The sequence below is a fragment of the Cornus florida genome, unplaced genomic scaffold, assembly GCF_030987335.1.
Source record: "Cornus florida cultivar Cherokee Brave unplaced genomic scaffold, ASM3098733v1 CherokeeBrave_3.0.0_Hap2_Chr04, whole genome shotgun sequence".
NCBI lineage: Eukaryota > Viridiplantae > Streptophyta > Magnoliopsida > Cornales > Cornaceae > Cornus > Cornus florida.
In genome coordinates this window covers 30,141,726-30,157,435 of record NW_026775574.1, presented here as the reverse complement: position 1 = coordinate 30,157,435, position 15,710 = coordinate 30,141,726, and the positions used below count along the sequence as shown (strand labels likewise).

The window sequence follows — 15,710 nt, the reverse complement described above, 5'->3', positions numbered from 1 at the left end:
TAAATTTGTGGGTAAAAATATATAAACTACTAAACTGTTAGTGGCTGTTGATCGGTGCATCCCAAGGGATTTGGATTCGGTGTGGGTGTGTGCATGGAAGTGGGTGCATACACTAATCTTGATCATTAAAATTATTTGAAGGTAAGTGGATTGATCTGGTGCATCGTGGCACATGAAGGGTTGGTGCGCATACGTATCTAGGCCATGTAAGTGGTTTGGTCAATTGTGGATTGATCTAGTGTAGCGCAATTCATGAAGAGTGGTGCTCACTCAGATCTGAACCATTAATTGTGACTTGATGGAGGAAAATAATCCGGTGTGGTTGCACTTAGACAGCAACCGGGAGCTCAGCCAGTCACAAGAAGACACATCAGCCAGAGGGGGTTATCAGGCGCGTGTGCAGCGCGTGGAAGCGCGTAAAGCCAAGTGGCTGCTTGTGGTGGCGCATGGATGCGTGTGTAGAGAGTGTGAGAGCATTTGGTGGCTCGTAGGGACGCATGAGGAAGTGTTTGGGGTTCCGGTAAGCTTCTGTGGTGTCCGGTGATTTTCCAGAATATATTTTAAGCTTGTTAGGGTTGAAAACAACCACTAAAGGATGCATTTGTGGTGTTTTGAGAGCCATACAATATCATTACGATATTTAATGGGTTTAGTCTATATTTAATTAATCACCGGGGATGAAAGGAAGTGTAGATATATATATATATATATATATTATTTTAATAATCAATGGGTATTAAGGAAGGTGTTGTACACATATATATATTAAATAATATATATATGTATATATCATTTAAGATAATTAATGTTATTATTCTTATTTGGTATATCATATTTTCTAGGAGTATGATTAATTAAATTATAATGGATTGGTTATTAAATTTATTTTATGCATGTAATATGCATGAGATGGCTATGTATGAATTAACTTATTGTTAAGTTTAAAGTTGATACATAGTTGAGTTGTAGGTATGGATGAGTTGTCATAGGCGTAAATATATTGCCTGAGTATTTGCATAAATAAAATACATACATTGGAAGCATGGATGAGTTGCTAGTTTATTAGTATAAATATATATACTTGTAGAAGCATGGTTAAATTGCCAATGTATAAATAAATATACTTGTGAAGGCATGGTTGAATTGCCAATGTATAACTAAATATACTTAAAGGAGGTATGGTTGAATTGTCGATATATAAATAAATATATTTATAATGGCATGGTTGATTTGCCAAAGTGTAATTATACTGCTATGTATTAGATGATTAAAATATATCATCTATGGTTATTGTATGGATAAGTTGGATTAGGATTAGATATTCTTAAATTAGAATAGTCTAGTACTTACAAGTTATTGTATAGTTTTATATATTAATAAAATAATACTAACGGTGACATGGATGCTTTGTCAAAGCCTAGATCGTGGTTGTGTGATTTAAACACTTAAAAATCAGTATTGGTTTTGGAATTTAATATAATGTTCTTTTAATTATATTTTATTGTTTAAATTATTAAATTGTTGTCTAGGATGAAATTAAGGTTAGAGAAGTTTCTATAAAAAAAAAAAAGAAATTATGGATTGGACTAGGTATGATTATTATTTAATCATTCATAATGGTTTTGGAATTAATGTGCCTAGTTATAGATGTTGTTGATATGTTGTATATAATCAATTATATATATGTATATCATTGTATATTAAACATAAAAGACTTTATTAGGTTTGGTTTTGATTAGAGATGATCTATTTATTGGTTTTCAGAGGCCTGGTAGAGTGAACTTGCTCGTAGGGTTTAACCCACGATTTATTTTTCAGGTTATTAGAAGTTCAAGTCTCAAGGTTGAAGACTTATCTATTCTTTCTATTTTATTTCAAAGTAGGATAGTATTACTTCAGTAATTATTAACGGATTTATGGATAGTGGATTTTGGTTAAGGGGTCCTTGAGTTACGGATTCCCGAGTTGTAACCATTGACAAGTTATTAATGGAAATTTTTATTTATTAGTTTTCTTCAGTGTATTATTTATTCTTTTTATTTCATTTTATACTTTGTGCTTGTTTGAAGTACTTTAATTGTTTTGATATCCTCTGATTTTGTGAGCGGATTTGATCAACCTGTGTTCCAAAATCAGGGGGTATCACAGTTGATATCAAAGCTTGACCCAGCCGGAAGTGTGCCGACGGGGATGTTAGGCCTCCAAGGGGGGTGGATTATGATGACCCTGTGGGCGGCTATGCCATGGGCGGGTGCGAGAGACACTGTCAAGCTTCCTCACTGGCGAGTTACGGGTACACAGTCTTACATCGCCTGGGTAGAGGAAATGTGAAGTGCTTATATGTAAGTGTGTCATGTCCAATTAGTATGAGGCCTTTTGGGGTAAAGCCCAAGAGCAAGACCGTGCGGGCTCAGGCCCAAAGCGGACAATATCATACCATGTGGTAAAGTGAGTCGTTACAAATGGTATCAGAGCCTAACCCAGTCGAAAGTGTGCCGACGGGGACGTTGGACCTCCAAGGGAGATGGATTGTGATGACCTTCTGGGCGGGTATGCCGTGGGCGTGTGCAAGAGACACTAACAGGCTACCATACTGGCAAGCTACGGGTGCCCAGTCCCACATCGCCTAGGTAGAGGAAAGGTGAAGTGCTTATATGTAAGTGTGTCATCTCCAATTGGTATGAGGCCTTTTGGGGTAAAGCCTAGAGCAAAACCGTGCGGGTTCAGGCCCAAAGCAGACAATATCATACCATGTGGTGGAGTGGGTCGTTACAAATGGTATCAGAGCCTGACCTAGCCGAAAGTGTGCCGACGGGGACGTCGGGCCTCCAAGAGTGGTGGATTGTGATGACCCTGTGGGCGGGTGTGCCGTGGGCTGGTGCGAGAGACACTGTCAGGCTACCACACTAGCGAGCTACGGGTACATAGTCCCACATCGTCTGGATAGAGAAAATGTGAAATGCTTATATGTAAGTGTGTCATGTGCAATTGGTATGAGGCCTTTTGGGGTAAAGCCCAAGAGCAAAAACGCGCGGGCTCAAGTTCAAAGTGGACAATATCATACCATGTGGTGGAGTGGATCATTACAAATAGTATTAGAGCCTAACCCAGCCGGAAGTGTGCTGACGGGGACGTTGGGCCTCCAAGGGAGGTGGATTGTGATGACCTTGTGGGCGGGTGTGCCGTTGGCAGGTGCAAGAGATACTGACAGGTTACCACACTAGAGAGCTACGGGTGCACAGTCCCACATCGCCTGGGTAGAGGAAAGGTGAAGTGCTTATATGGATAGTGGATTTTTAGTTAAGGGGTCCTTGAGTTACGGATTCCCGAGTTGTAATCATTGACAAGTTATTAATGGAAATTTTTATTTATTAGTTTTCTTCAGCGTATTATTTATTCTTTTTATTTCATTTTGTACTCTGTGCTTGTTTGAAATACTTTAATTGTTTTGATATCCTCTGATTTTGTGAGCGGATTTGATCAACTCGTGTTCCGAAATCAGGGGGTATCACAGTTGGTATCAGAGCACTCCAAGTTCAAGTGTCCCTAGGGTGTCTTTCATTGTGTGACTTCCGCGTTGTGTACTCTTTTACTTAGAGCTTAAGTTTAGGATCTTTTGTATTCTAAATTTGGTCCGTTAGTGTGCATTATAGTTAAATCGTTAAGTCTTATCAGCAAATGGTAGGACACCGATTTGGACAGGATTTGAGGAGGCAAGAGCATAGGTGCCAGGATCGTATACTAAATCAGTATGTGGGGAGACAATATTTATTGTGAAAATTGATTAAATGTCATAGATTACGAAGGTTGATAGTTTACGTTCACACAATAAACACGGATGCGAGATAGAGTAGATAACTGAATTGTGGAAAGTATTACTTCTGCACTCAGTATTGTTCAGGGAGGATGAATGTAGTTATAAAATTGGTTTGTAAGTTATGTTTTGAGGATTGGGGTGGTCCAAAGTTATTTAGATCAAATTAGGTGATTTAAATAGTTGAAATCGACTGGTTAAAATCTCAGAATGCATTACAATGATAAGGACATGAACAATATGGAATTTTAATTAACTTACATATTATGAATTAAGGATTTAGTTGCTTAATATTATTCTTGCAATTTCAATGTATATTTATGTGATTTTAATCATGTATTTATCGGATTTTTTTTTTTTATTTTTTATTATGCTTACTTAAGGATTATTTGATGTATAATTATATATGTTACATCAGTTATGGATTTTATAGATTTATGTACCATTAACATAATATGGAGGTATTTTAGGGACAGATTAACGAAAAAGTTAAGTCCTACCTATTTATTTATGGATTGTATGTTTTAATGCACCGGTATGGGACGGTGGCATTCTGGGGATGGATTAACCAAAGAAGTTAAGTCCCACCTATATATTTATAAGGGAGCGGATTAACCATAGAGTTAAGTCCTACTTATTCGTGTCAGGTCAACGGAATAGTTAGATGGCATGCCATTGAAATAATATGGTTGGATAGAATGGATTTTATACATGTATAGATATATGCCACGATATGAGCTTGAGTTTCAGGATTAGTGGTTAGGATGGAGGCTTATATTGCCGATTGAGATGGGTAGCTGGATTTAAGGATGTGTGGGCCCTGGTAGACGGAGGACTCATGACCACCTTTGTGTGCTTTTTACATGAGATACCCACTATCCGGTTGAGACTGTTTTAGTCCAGTGAGAGTCTCTAGTGTGCACTTATATTTATCAATTATATAAATATGGAATTGGCTAATTATGAGATGTGTCTGCTAATTATGAATATGTGTGGATGGGTTAATTTCCAAATGGATAAAAGGAATAATGAAATTTGAAATTAAATAATCAAACTTTTCATTTCATAGATTCGTGAATTTCGAGGACGGAATTCTTTTTGTTAAGGGGGAAGAATGTAATACCCCAATATTTTAAAAGATTTATTAATTAAAATTAATTACTTTCATTTTATTTTTAAATAATTTATTTGATTTAATTTGAATTAATTGCATTTATTTTAATTTTTTAATTGATTTGTTTTATTGAGTGCTTAGATTATTTGTTTTATTGTATTTATATTTCGTGAATTATTGATATGATAATTGTTATGTGTGTGCTTAATTATTGATTGAATTGTTGACGCGTTGATTTTATTGGTATGGTGTAACTTAGTTGTAATTTATTGTTTTGTTTATGTGGTTAGTGTAATTAGTTTTTAGTTTTTTTATTATTTAAGTGTTTAATTAATTATTTGATTTATTTAAATTAATTGGTTTTGAGTTTAAGGAAAGTTAGACCAAAAGATGTGGTCTTGGCTTATATGAAGCCTTAGTGGGTTAATTAATAAAGGCCCATAGTTATTTAACTATTTAAATGATCATTTTTGTATTAATTATAAATATATATATAATTATATATAAATATAATTAATTAATAATTGTTATGGAAAGATATATATAGAGATATATATTTATGGATATATATAGGTCTATATGATTTAATTAACCCATGAGTTAATTATGGAAGGTGTATATATATATATGGAATATAATATATGTTTATAGATATATATTATTTAAGAATTATTATTTTATTTGAAAGTCCTAGTAGGAATAGGATTTGGATTCTAATGTGTATAAATATACACATAAGACTTTAGGGTTAAAAGTTTACACGTTAGAAAAATAAGAGAGAGAGAAAAGAAGAAGGCCGACAAAGAGGAGGTCGAATTAGAGAAAGAGGACACCGGATTTGGAAGAGGCAATCAAGGCTTGAAGTTTCGGTTTCGTTTTGAAACCTTCAGGCGAGTTTTCTCTATCTTTCCTCTTAGAACTCATAAATATTTTACCTTGAGTATCAAGGCTTTAAATTAAATTTATTAATTTAAATCACGGATAGAACGAATTAATCAAAGCATTAAATTAAATTTATTTGATTAAATCATGTGTAGATCGGATTATTTAAAAGTATAAATTATTATATTTTATTCTTTTGGAATTTTGGAATTTAATTGGTATATATGTGTGTTGCATATATTTTTAAAAATAAATTTAGAGACTTGATCTGGACTCAAGAGGGTTAGATACGGGTTATGAGATTTTATAGTTTTTTATAATTTGCTGGGATTTTTTTAATTTTTTTTTTATGAATTTTATTATTACTATTTTTTTATGTATTTTTTTTAAAGTTGTTTTATTAAATTTGTGGGTAAAAATATATAAACTACTAAACTGTTACTGGCTGTTGATCGGCGTATCCCGAGGGATTTGGATTCGATGTGGGCGTGTGCATGGAAAGTGGGTGCACACACTAATCTTAACCATTAAAATTATTTGAAGGTAAGTGGATTGATCTGGTGCATTGCGGCACATGAAGGGTTGGTGCGCATACGCATCTAGGCCATACAAGTGGTTTGGTCAATTGTGGATTGATCTGGTGTAGCGCAATCCATGGAGAGTGGTGTTTACTCAGATCTGAACCATTAATTGTGACTTGATAGATTAAAATAATCCGGTGTGGTTGCACTTAGATAGCAATCGGGAGCTCAACCAGTCACAAGAAGACACATCAGCCAGATGGGGTTATCAGGCGTGTGTGTAGCGCGTGGGAGCACGTGAAGCCAAGTGGCTGCTTGTGGTGGCACGTGGAGGTGCGTGTAGAGAGTGTGAGAGCATTTGATGGCGTGTAGGGGCTTTTGAGGAAGTGTTTGGGGTTCCGGTAAGCTTCTGTGGTGTCCGGTGATTTTCCAGAATTTATTTAAGCTTGTTAGGGTTGAAAGCAACCACTAAAGGATGCGTTTGTGGTGTTTTGAGAGCCATACAATATCATTACGATATTTAATGAGTTTAGTCTATATTTAATTAATCACTTGGGATGGAAGGAAGTGTAGATATATATACATATATATATATATATATTATTTGTATATATATAAATATTATATATATATATATGAATTAATTAATATATGATTAGTATGGAAGGACGTATAAATATATATATATATATATATATATATATATTATTTTAATAATCAATGGTTATTAAGGAAGGTGTTATACACACACACACACACACATATATATATATATGTATATATATCATTTAAGATAATTAATGTTATTATTTATATTTGGTATATCATGTTTTCTAGGAGTATGATTAATTAAATTATAATGGATTGGTTATTAAATTTATTTTATGCATGTAATATGCATGAGATGGCTATGTATGAATTAACTTATTGTTAAGTTTAAAATTGATACATAGTTGAGTTGTAGGTGTGGATGAGTTGTCATAGGCATAAATATATTGCCTGAGTATTTGTATGAATAAAATACATACACTGGAAGCATGGATGAGTTGCTAGTTTATTAGTATAAATATATATACTTGTAGAGACATGGTTAAATTGCCAATGTATAAATAAATATACTTGTGGAGGCATGGTTGAATTGCCAATGTATAACTAAATATACTTAAAAGAGGCATGGTTGAATTGTCGATATATAAATAAATATATTTATAATGGCATGGTTGATTTGCCAAAGTGTAATTATACTGCTACGTATTAGATGATTAAAATATATCATCTATGGTTATTGTGTGGATAAGTTGGATTATGATTAGATATTCTTAAATTAGAATAGTCTAGTAATTACAAGTTAGTGTATATTTTTATATATTTATAAAATAATACTGATGGTGACATGGATGATTTGTCAAAGCCTAGATCGTGGCTATGTGATTTAAAAACTTAAAAATCAGTATTGGTTTTGAAATTTAATATAATGTTCTTTTAATTATATTTTATTATTTAAATTATTAAATTGTTGTCTACGATGGAATTAAGGTTAGAGGAGTTTCTATAAAAAAAAAAAAAAAAATTGTGGATTGGACTAGGTATGATTATTATTTAATCATTCATAATGATTTTGGAATTAATGTGCCTAGTTATAGATGTTGTTGATATGTTGTATATAATCAATTATATATATGGATATCATTGTATATTAAAGAGAAAAGACTTTATTAGGTTTGGTTTTGATCAGAGATGATCTATTTATTGGTTTTCAGAGGCCTGGTAGAGTGAACTTGCTCGTAGGGTTTAACCCATGATTTATTTTTCAGGATACTAGAAGTTCAAGTTTCAAGGTTGAGGATCCGCAGCTGGAGGACTTATCTAATCTTTCTATTTTATTTTAAAGTAGGATAATATTATTTCTGTAATTATTAATGGATTTATGGATAGTGGATTTTGGTTAAGGAGTCCTTGAGTTACGGATTCCCGAGTTGTAACCATTGACAAGTTATTAATGAAAATTTTTATTTATTAGTTTTCTTCAAACTATTATTTATTCTTTTTATTTCATTTTGTACTTTTTGCTTGTTTGAAATACTTTAATTGTTTTGATATCCTCTGATTTTGTGAGCGGATTTGATCAACCCGTGTTCCGAAATCAGGGGGTATCACAATACCCCTCAATTCTAGAGTCACGGGTGATCAAGTTCGAGTACAGATCTGAGGGATATCAGACAATTAATATATAAACAAGCAAGAATAAAAATTGAATTAAGAAATAAAATAATAATGCGCTGAAATAAATCTAAAATAAAAATCCTCAACCTTTAAATAATAAATTAATATTATTTAAATCCTTCAAATCCGTACAACTCGGGAATCCATCCAGTGGACCCTAATAATTCTAACTGATAAATAAATTTACAGAATAAAAATCCAAAATTAAAATAAGAAAAGAAATCCTATGTAGTCGAAAGAGTGAGTGACTGTATTTGCATCACCATAATCAAGCCTTAAGCCTGGTACTCACGAACAATTGAAAAATAAAGGTGGGTCAGGCCTATATTCAAGTTCCATCCTACTACGATCCGTACATAAACCCGATAAGCAGATACATCCTAGATAGCTCGGCAATATCTAAAATAGTCCATATATATATATACACACTATAAGATGCTCACTAGCCTATAACATAGTTTAGCCTGGGTAGAAGGTGACATAAAACACGCTTTCCAGCGGCCAAGTATCTAGACCTACCATGGAACATCAGCTATATCTAGCTACCTAACATTTGCGATATACGCATCCTAACCGTGATCAGGAGACTCAATCTCGTATCACGGTACCATAAGTATATATATAAATTCCTTCCTAGTGTAGAAAGATAAAATAAATATCCGTTATGTCGTTCAACTGTTTTAGTTGATGGACATGCATCCATGTAGGAGTTAACTGTTTAGGTTAATCCATTCTGTATGTATGAAGGGGTCGGACTTAGCTTTTTGATCTAATCCATCCCTGATATGTCACCGTCTCATACCGGTACATATAATGCAAATGATTCACAAATGATACACATTCATTAGAACATCAAATATATCCAGAAGCCAGCATAATAGAAAACAGATATTATTAAGATCCCATCATGCATCCAGTATATGATTATAACCATAAATCCTCCAAATAAATTGTTAAAGTAGTGATAAACAATTTATAGTATCCACGTCCATATAATTGATAAAACAGATTTTAAACAGTTCATCAATTAACATCCACATCATGGTATAATGACTATTAGAAACATGACCTGAGCATATTATACTAGACATCCCTAACCATACTCTCATACTAGTTCATTTAAATTATTAAAACAAAGACTAGTAATGAAAGTCCTCCTTAATCCCTGATGGCATGAAAATTATCATTTTATTACATGACGCCCTATATAATCCTCCATCTTAAAACCTGTGCCTGACATAATATGTCAACTAAGAAGTCTCATTACATATTATATAAAACCCCAACGGTATTTTATACTTACCCAAACAAACTGGTTAAAACAAACCGGTAAATAAAAGCTCCTCTACTCCTGACAGCATGCAACCCTGTATTTAAATTACATGACATCCACATCCACAACCCAACCAACCCTCATGGATCTTAAATATATCATAATTATCTTTGATATAAAAGCCTAGAAATACCTGTTACCTCAGTTCATTGAATTTGCTAAAATAACTGGCAATACGGCCCTCCTTCCTTCCGACGGCATTCATATTTAATATTTTATAATTCATATCGTCTTCTCCAGTTAACCCACCAACTTATTCTAACTGTTCTAAGGGTCTAACAGGTTGATTTTTAGTATTTACAACTTCCCACAACTTTTCAAAAACTCCGTTCAAGCCCTTGAAGTCAGAAAACTACCAAAAATACCCCCGAAGGAGTTCTGTTCAAGGGAGCCGCATCCAATTTTAGGTTGAGCCGGCTCCACCCACATTGGAGCCGCCTCAACCTCTTGTGGAGCCGGCTCCACTTCAATGGAGTTGTAATGACCCTGGATTTTTCAACCCAGTGTGTCCTGTGATGACCTGAACCGAATCCAAGATGCGGAAGCAAAAAAGCAAAAATGGCCTTAAGAGAGGTACGCCATCCCTAGGCACCGCGATGACTCCCTATGAAGCCACGGAATTCAAATGAATAAAGTGTGGAAGCAAAATAAAGATAAGTCCTTAGATATGTACGTCATCCCTAGAGCACAAGAATGGACTCTCAAAGAGTTTCGATACTCAACGGAAACAAAATAAAAAGAAGGGCATCAAAACCCTACAAGAGAAGAGCTAGGGGTAAAATGGTCATTTTACCCCAAGAGGAAGGAATTTAACTTTCAACAAGTCAAATTAGATCTAAAAAATCCTAAAACATCATTTGGTAACTTCACATGAAGTCCCAAGGCCAAGGGAAGAGAAATCCCAGATGAACCCTATCCCGGTTCAAACCAAATCCGGCACCCTCTCACTAAAACAAGGATATCTTGAGGTAGGAGAAAAATATGAAACTGAAACTGGTACCATTGGAAAGACAACAAAAAATTAATGAAGTTAGACTCAAGAAACACCTGTTTCAGAGTCCGGACGGAAAAGATATCAAGTCCCGAAGTCGAAGGAAGGAAAACCCTATTTCGGTTCGAACTAAATCCTGACACTACGTCACTAAAACATGAATAACTTGAGCTAAAAATGGAATCTGAAGCTCTAATTGGTACAATTGGAAAGCTTATTTCGACACGGTAAGTTTAGACTCAAGAATGGACCAATTCGGAGTTAAAACGAGTGAGATATGGCACGTTGAAAAAAAGTGTCTGGAGCAGGAACAGTAACCGCGGGGGCCCGCCAAAAACCTGCGGGGGCCCACCAAATGCAGCAGTAAGCCGCAGGTGCCCACCAAATGGCTGCGGGGGCCCGCCAAATGGGGCAGTGGCATGGGCTATAACCTCAAAAAATGCAGGAACAGTGCTTTTAGCAGCAAATTGAACTTGGAACGCGGTTTATGAGGTCAAGATGACATTTTTCGGAAAAACATGAAAAGGAAACTCCCCCTAAAATCACATTTTCTATGTGATGAAGTTGATAACGGAATTTATTTGTCAAAGGAAATTCCCAAAATGCCCTTAGAGCAGTTTAGGCTCAAAACGACGAAAATGCAACTTTGCACCAAGCATACATTTGACCCCAAATGCACTTCTAATCTGAAAAAAATATACACACACATGTAATAAGTGATTTTGAGCATGCAGGAATGGTCCGCGGCTCCCGGAAATGGCCGAGTCAAAATCCGACCCCCTAACGGCCAAAAGGGCGAAAATGAACTTGAAATGGAAATTTTGAAATCAAAAATTAAAGAATGACCTCAAATGACCGTTTGGCCCTTGGCCACACCTCATACATGATTAATGAGATCCTACAAAAGAATCAAAATGGAATTCCCACACCCGATGTAAACATGGTGACGCAATGACTTGGCATTTTTCAATAATTGCACAATATTTTATGAAATCATAGATTACATAAGATACAAAATACATGTCATTGGCCTCCGGCCTCATCTTATACATGTCAAATATATTGTAAAGAGTGTACTTATATACACATTACATAAATGGAATCAAATATACACATTTTGACAACTGAGGCTACAAGTGACATTTCAAGCTAACCTTTACAAAAATTAAAGCCTTCAAGTCAACTACGATCCAAGCAATGATGAACATCACGAACCAAGTCTTCACACCTGAAACAGGCCCCCAGTAACTTCGGTGTGACTAAACAAGTTTACTCGTAGAGGATGAGCATGCATCGACTCAATTTCTTTAGAGATTTTTAGGACTAACATGATACTGTTCAAAAGGGTCATGCTACCTAACGTCTATATCAAGGTGAGACTCAGGGAGCATCCAAAGCTACTCATGCAATTGAGATAAATTATGGCATACAAGTATACATGCTCAAGTATACTAAGCAATGTTAAAACATGTTATACAACGTACAAGCATACATTTCCAAGTATACTAAACCATATTAAGACAAGTCATGCAATGTCTAAGCATATTTACACAAGTATGCATTTTATATGAAAATCTCGTAAATCAAGTATACTGACACAAGTATACTAAGCTAATAGGATTGTACATATGACAAGTATACATAGCACAAGTATACTAAATGCAATTTAAACTTGTGGAGCAAGTATATAAGTTCAAGTATACTGAATAGGATTCAAATATCCAAGTAAGCATTAATTCTCAAGCTACAAGTAATCCATGATTAACAACTTGAAATTAAATGAGAAATCAAATAGTGGAAAGACTAGGACATGTGGTCGCTAGACCAAGCAAATATTTTCGGGTAATTATGACACATAACGTACTACCTAGTGCGCACTTATGACTTAGAAGACTCTTATCTCCGTACTAGAGCCAAACCCTAGCTATCACATAATTTATGTTCTCACAAGCTTTCCAAAATCAACAAGTTCAACACTTATACAATATCAAATGCAAGTTACCACATTCCATGCACAAGTAAGGTTGAATTCACATAATTCATGTCCTAGAATTCAAGTCTAAGTAGCATATGACAAGTCATGTCCTCAATATGCAATTTATACACTAAACAAGAATATTTTTACAACAATTGAGTCACATTACCATCCTAAGCCACAAGTACTAAATAAGTTTCAATTTAGTAACCAACTTCCAAGGTAAATAATTGTAATACTCTAACAAGTTATATACCTACACAAGATATATGTAAACAAGCCATTCAAGTCAATGATATTCCATATCATGATAAGTCCAATTACCATGTTAAGGAGCCATAAGTATTAATTCTACATCAAGTTAGTAGCATGCTTACAAAGTAATTAAAATGCCACATTTTAAGAGATTTTCAACCTAATCATGGAAAGTCTCTAGATTTCAAATTTAATCCAAATAACCTCAAATTAATATATGTTAAACAACATAGCATGTTCATTTCATATATCAAATCAAAAGGGCAAAATGAGCAAGACATCATCATATAGATTTTAATTAATTTAAATTAATTAAATCTTTAATTTTTCAAAGTTGTTCAATTGATCCCAAATAAATATATGATAAGAACTAAGTCATGGCCATGCTATATATCAAGTCAAAAATGGAAAACAAGTATGGTACAATTAAATAGAATTTAAATCAAATTAAATTCATTTAAATCTCTAGATTTGAAAACTCATTCAAATGGCTCCAATTAATTATATAATAAGGATCAAGTGAAGGCCATGCCACATACCAAGTCAAAAGTGAATTATATGCATGTTACAACAATCATTAATTTCTCAAATTAACATTAAAACATGCATATCACTTGTATTTCATTACAAAAGCAATCAAAATGACTTGAAAAATAAACTATAACACCCCCTACCTCACAAGAGGATTGTTCCCCTTGAATCCAAGGAAAATCAACACAAAATGGTAAACCCTTTAAGGGTTATGTAGAGGAGGATGAGGGGAACAAAAAGTATTCCCAAGGTTAAGCTTGGAAATCAATGGACGGCTCTCAAAATCAAGGTCAAAGCTTAAGGCTTCAAACTCCATCCATGGAGGCTAGGGTTTGTGGTGAGGAAGCTAATGACATAATGTGAAAAAGTGTGAGTGGAGGAATTAGAAATCCTCCACTCACTAGGTAATCCTACACTATGGTCAACACACACATCTATGGTCAATTACATAAAAACCTTTCTTTAAAACCATAATTCCAAAGTGGCCCAAAAATTAATTGCAAGACTTAATCTGGAGCATACATTTGTCACTCATCCAAGCATCCATTGTAGGCTTAATCCTAAGCCTACACTTGTCAACCATCCAAGCCAACAAGTGCACCTATCCAAGGTCAACAAGTGGTTAAGTCTCCACCCTCCACATGTCCTCATCCAAGGCCTCAAAGTGTTTCCACACAAATGTCAACAAGTGGACCAATGAGAGTGTGACACTTGTCACACTTTTCAAAAATTGCAAAAAAAGTCCTTTTTAAAAAAATATATTCCAAATTATTTTGTAAAATGGTTCCTAAGACGAAAAATAATTATTTTATAAAATTACACTAAATCCTCAAAAGTTTAGAATATTACAAAAAGGTTATGCATCTATACCCTTTACAAGAAAAGTAAACACTTACAATTCTTTTCTATAAAAGTGAAAATACACATAGCATGGTATTTAAATATCATGGATGCATGCAAAACTGGAGTCAAATTTGAACACGAAAAGTGAGGTTATGCCAACAAAGTGACAACCGAGAAAAAGACGAAAGGTGAATAATGTCACAAAAGTGAAAATATGAAAATGACTCGGTTCTCAAAGGAAGTCGTCAATCCACGGAAAAGAGTCTTGGAAACCATCCCCAAGCACTTAAGATGACACTAAGTGACGAGAAACCAAACTCAGAAAGGAAAAGATAAACGGGAAAAAAATATCCGTGAAAATCTAAGAAATTAAAGGAGCCGCCTCCATTGAAGGGTGGAGCCGCCTCCACTTCCCCAGCCTCTGTTTTTCCTTCTCCTCTTCCTCTGTTTGCCTTCTTCGCTTCCGGCAATGTTTCATTCCTCTGTCCTACTTTTGTTAAAGATTGTAAAGGTTCAAATTAAGTCCTAATAACCCTAGAAACTTCTCCAATTCTAGTATGAATTACTTGACAAAAGCTTAAACCATGATCGGAACAGTTTATGCTTCTTCCGTTTAACTTCTTCGCTTCCGGCGAAGTTCAATCCTCTGTTCCAAATTTTCTTAAAGTTCTTAAGGTTCAATATAAGTCTCAACAGTCCTGGAAACTCCTCAAGTTTCCATCTAGCATTACTTGACAAAAATTAAAACCGAATCAAAGCAGTTTATGCAAGAAAATACAGTTCTAGTTTTAAAAGCATAACACAGATTACAACCTAATCTAATATGCATACAAGTCTATGTTAAAAGTTAATTAGGTTCCTGGAGACTATTTAAAATGCACAGAATACAAGTTTACAGGAAAGAGATAGAATGAAACTTGCCTTTAGGTTTCAGTTTGAAACCTTTCAACGCCGTCTCAAGTTTCAGAATTCTCTAAGATTGTTCCTTCCTCTGATCACTGTTTCATCCCTCTGTTACTTCCTAATTCCATCCCAAAGCAACCCCTTCTTTCTCCTTTAGCCTTACAGGTGATCTCTCACGACCCTCTCTGATTCCCTCTACAGCTTCTCTCTGTTTTTCCTCTCAAGACACTATGTCGTGAATAAGGTTTTCAACCTAGCAAACCATACTGTCATATATATATATATATATATATAGGTTCCTGCTAAACCTTAATCCTAATTCCAT

The 15,710-nt window shown here is 34.5% G+C and overlaps 1 pseudogene; it reads left to right on the top strand.

Annotated features, from left to right (window-relative positions):
• Nucleotides 1-298: 298 nt before the first annotated feature.
• The window catches only part of LOC132304885 (alpha-glucan water dikinase, chloroplastic-like), an 81,137-nt pseudogene continuing 65,725 nt past the window's right edge, over nucleotides 299-15,710 (top strand).